Genomic DNA, 5,000 nt, shown 5'->3' with positions numbered 1-5,000 from the left:
CTCAACCGTGTTTCACCGGCTTTACGGCTGGGGATTTCAACCCGCTCGGTCACTGCAGGGCACCTCCACGCTTAGGCGCCCCGCTCAACCGTGTTTCGCCGGCTTTACGGCTGGGGATTTCAACCCGCGCGGCTACCCGCATCGGTCTTACGGGCGCCTCCACGCTTAGACGTCCTGCCCGAACGTGTTTCGCCGGCTTTACGGCTGGGGATTTCAACCCGCTCGGTCTCTGCGGGGCGCCTCCACGCTTAGGCGCCCCAATGAACCGTGTTTCGCCGGCTTTACGGCTGGGGATTTCAACCCGCTCGGTCTCTGCGGGGCGCCTCCACGCTTAGGCGCCCCAATGAACCGTGTTTCACCGGCTTTACGGCTGGGGATTTCAACCCGCGCGGCTACCCGCATCGGCCTTACGGGCGAAACTCCACGCGGAGTCACCCTGCCCGACCGCTTTTCGCCGGCTTTACGGCTGGGGATTTCAACCCGCATCGGTCTTACGGGCGCCTCCACGCTTAGACGCCCTGCCCCACCGTGTTTCGCCGGTTCTACGGCTGGGGATTTCAACCCGCGTGGTCCGTGTTTTTCGGTAACATATTCGTGTTCCTTGCCCCCGAATCGTGTCTTTTGTCCCCGCTGCACCGTGTTTTTTGCCCCCGCTCAACCGTGTTCTTTGCCCCCGCTCAACCGTGCTTACTGCCCCCGCTCAACCGTGCTTTTTCGGTAACATAATCGTGTTTTCGGGTAACATAATCTTGTTTTTCGGGCCATTTTACACCGACGGAGGCACCCACAGGGGCCATGTACACCCCGCTTGGCATGTACATGAGGGGCTGCCCCTTCCAAAAATCCTTCCCCCCTATAGGGGAATATGCATTTTGGGTCTCCAGCCACGCCCAGGGTTACCACCCCCTGGAAATCCCCCAGGTTTACCCCCCATTTTATGTGGATGCATAGATTCAGACCGCCCTGCTCCACCGCTTTTGGCCATTTTTGCCCAACGTTAGCCGCTTCGGCTTGCCGCTGGACTGTTTTCGGGCCTTTTTCACCGACGCTTGGCCGTATCCGCTTAGTTTTCCCCAACGCTTGGCCGCATCCGCTTAGTTTTCCCCCGCTGGACTGTTTTCGGGTCACTTTTGCCCAACGTTAGCGGCTTCCGCTTGCCGCTGGACTGTTTTCGGGCCCTTTTTCACCGACCCTTGGCCGTATCCGCTTAGTTTTCCCCAACTCGTGGCCGCATCCGCTTAGTTTTCCCCCGCTGAACTGTTTTCGGGTCACTTTTGCCCAACGTTAGCCGCTTCCGCTTGCCGCTGGGATGTTTTCGGGCCATTTTTCCCCAACACTTGGCCGTATCCGCTTAGTTTTCCCCAACGCGTGGCCGCATCCGCTTAGTTTTCCCCCGCTGAACTGTTTTCGGGTCAGTTTTGCCCAACGTTAGCCGCTTCCGCTTGCCGCTGGACTGTTTTCGGGCCAATTTCCACCGACTCTTGGCCGTATCCGCTTAGTTTTCCCCAACGCGTGGCCGCATCCGCTTAGTTTTCCCCCGCTGAACTGTTTTCGGGTCACTTTTGCCCAACGTTAGCGGCTTCCGCTTGCCGCTGGACTGTTTTCGGGCCAATTTCCACCGACTCTTGGCCGTATCCGCTTAGTTTTCCCCAACGCGTGGCCGTATCCGCTTAGTTTTCCCCCGCTGAACTGTTTTCGGGTCAGTTTTGCCCAACGTTAGCCGCTTCCGCTTGCCGCTGGACTGTTTTCGGGCCAATTTCCACCGACTCTTGGCCGTATCCGCTTAGTTTTCCCCAACGCGTGGCCGCATCCGCTTAGTTTTCCCCCGCTGAACTGTTTTCGGGTCACTTTTGCCCAACGTTAGCCGCTTTCGCTTGCCGCTGGGCTGTTTTCGGGCCAATTTCCACCGACACTTGGCCGGATCCGCTTAGTTTTCCCCAACGCGTGGCCGCATCCGCTTAGTTTTCCCCCGCTTAACTGTTTTCGGGTCACTTTTCCCCAACGTTAGCCGCTTCCGCTTGCCGCTGGGCTGTTTTCGGGCCATTTTTCCCCAACACTTGGCCGTATCCGCTTAGTTTTCCCCAACGCGTGGCCGCATCCGCTTAGTTTTGCCCCGCTGAACTGTTTTCGGGTCACTTTTGCCCAACGTTAGCCGCTTCCGCTTGGCACTGGACTGTTTTCGGGCCAATTTCCACCGACTCTGGGCCGGATCCGCTTAGTTTTCCCCAACGCTTGGCTGCATCCGCTTAATTTTCCCCAGCTGAACTGTTTTCGGGTCACTTTGTCCCAACGTTAGCCGTTTCCGCTTGCCGCTGGACTGTTTTCGGGCCATTTTCCACCGACTCTTGGCCGTATCCGCTTGGTTTTCCCCAACGCTTGGCTGCTTCCGCTTAATTTCCCCCAGCTGAACTGTTTTCGGGTCACTTTTGCCCAACGTTAGCCGTTTCCGCTTGCCGCTGGACTGTTTTCGGGCCATTTTTCACCGACACTTGGCCGTATCCGCTTAGTTTTCGCCAACAATTGGCTGCATCCGCTTAATTTTCCAAGCTATACTGCTTTCGGGTCAGTTTTGCCCAACGTTAGCCGCTTCCGCTTGCCGCTGGGCTGTTTTCGGGCCATTTTCCACCCACGCTGGCACCGACGGGGCCATGTACACCCACGCGCGTGTACATGAGGGGGCACCCATTTTTGAAAACCTTGCCCCCCTATAGGGGAATATGCATTTTGAGGCTCTAGCCACGCCCAGGGTTACCACCCCCTGAAAATCCCCCAAGTCAAAATCACCCATGTAAAATATTCAAAAAAATCTCAAAAAATCACAAAAAATTTATAAAACCAAATAAATTCAAAAAAAAAAAAAAAATTCAAAAATTCAAAAAAAATTCAAAAAATTCAAAAAAATTCAAAAAAATTCAAAAATTTCAAAAATTCAAAAAAAGTCCAAAAACCCAAAAAAACTTCAAAAATTTCAAAAATTCAAAAAAATTTCAAAAAAAATTTCAAAAATTTGCCCCGCTGAACTTTTTTCGGGTCAGTTTTGCCCAACGTTAGCCGCTTCCGCTTGCCGCTGGACTGTTTTCGGGCCAATTTCCACCGACTCTTGGCCGTATCCGCTTAGTTTTCCCCAACGCGTGGCCGCATCCGCTTAGTTTTCCCCCGCTGAACTGTTTTCGGGTCACTTTTGCCCAACGTTAGCCGCTTCCGCTTGCCGCTGGGCTGTTTTCGGGCCAATTTCCACCGACACTTGGCCGCATCCGCTTAGTTTTCCCCAACGCGTGGCCGCATCCGCTTAGTTTTCCCCCGCTTAACTATTTTCGGGTCACTTTTCCCCAACGTTAGCCGCTTCCGCTTGCCGCTGGGCTGTTTTCGGGCCATTTTTCCCCAACACTTGGCCGTATCCGCTTAGTTTTCCCCAACGCGTGGCCGCATCCGCTTAGTTTTCCCCCGCTGAACTGTTTTCGGGTCACTTTTCCCCAACGTTAGCCGCTTCCGCTTGCCGCTGGGCTGTTTTCGGGCCAATTTCCACCGACTCTGGGTCGGATCCGCTTAGTTTTCCCCAACGCTTGGCTGCATCCGCTTAATTTTCCCCAGCTGAACTGTTTTCGGGTCACTTTGTCCCAACGTTAGCCGTTTCCGCTTGCCGCTGGACTGTTTTCGGGCCATTTTCCACCGACTCTTGGCCGTATCCGCTTGGTTTTGCCCAACGCTTGGCTGCTTCCGCTTAATTTCCCCCAGCTGAACTGTTTTCGGGTCACTTTTGCCCAACGTTAGCCGTTTCCGCTTGCCGCTGGACTGTTTTCGGGCCATTTTTCACCGTCACTTGGCCGTATCCGCTTAGTTTTCGCCAACAATTGGCTGCATCCGCTTAATTTTCCAAGCTATACTGCTTTCGGGTCAGTTTTGCCCAACGTTAGCCGCTTCCGCTTGCCGCTGGGCTGTTTTCGGGCCATTTTCCACCCACGCTGGCACCGACGGGGCCATGTACACCCACGCGCGTGTACATGAGGGGGCACCCATTTTTGAAAACCTTGCCCCCCTATAGGGGAATATGCATTTTGAGGCTCTAGCCACGCCCAGGGTTACCACCCCCTGAAAATCCCCCAAGTCGAAATCACCCATGTAAAATATTCAAAAAAATCTCAAAAAATCACAAAAAATTTATAAAATCAAATAAATTCAAAAAAAAAAAAAAAATTCAAAAATTCAAAAAAATTTCAAAAAATTCAAAAAAATTCAAAAAAATTCAAAAAATTCAAAAATTCAAAAAAAGTCCAAAAACCCAAAAAAACTTCAAAAATTTCAAAAATTCAAAAAAATTTCAAAAATTTGCCCCGCTGAACTGTTTTCGGGTCACTTTTGCCCAACGTTAGCCGCTTCCGCTTGCCGCTGGACTGTTTTCGGGCCTATTTCCACCGACTCTTGGCCGTATCCGCTTAGTTTTCCCCAACGCGTGGCCGCATCCGCTTAGTTTTCCCCCGCTTAACTGTTTTCGGGTCACTTTTCCCCAACGTTAGCTGCTTCCGCTTGCCGCTGGGCTGTTTTCGGGCCATTTTTCCCCAACACTTGGCTGGATCCGCTTAGTTTTCCCCAACGCGTGGCCGCATCCGCTTAGTTTTCCCCCGCTGAACTGTTTTCGGGTCACTTTTTCCCAACGTTAGCCGCTTCCGCTTGCCGCTGGACTGTTTTCGGGCCAATTTCCACCGACTCTGGGCCGGATCCGCTTTGTTTTCCCCAACGCGTGGCCGCATCCGCTTAGTTTTCCCCCGCTTAACTGTTTTCGGGTCACTTTTCCCCAACGTTAGCCGCTTCCGCTTGCCGCTGGGCTGTTTTCGGGCCAATTTCCACCGACTCTTGGCCGGATCCGCTTAATTTTCCCCAGCTGAACTGTTTTCGGGTCATTTTAGCCCGACGGGGGCACCGACGGGACTGTTTTCGGGCCATTTTGCACCGACGCTTGGCCGCATGCGCTCAGTTTTGGGGCCATTTTTCACTGACGGCTG

Source organism: Carex rostrata, chromosome 3 (genome assembly GCF_964058835.1).
Source record: "Carex rostrata chromosome 3, lpCarRost1.2, whole genome shotgun sequence".
In the NCBI taxonomy this organism is placed as follows: domain Eukaryota; kingdom Viridiplantae; phylum Streptophyta; class Magnoliopsida; order Poales; family Cyperaceae; genus Carex; species Carex rostrata.
The sequence above is the reverse complement of the archived record's forward strand: the minus strand, read 5'-3'. Positions refer to the sequence as shown.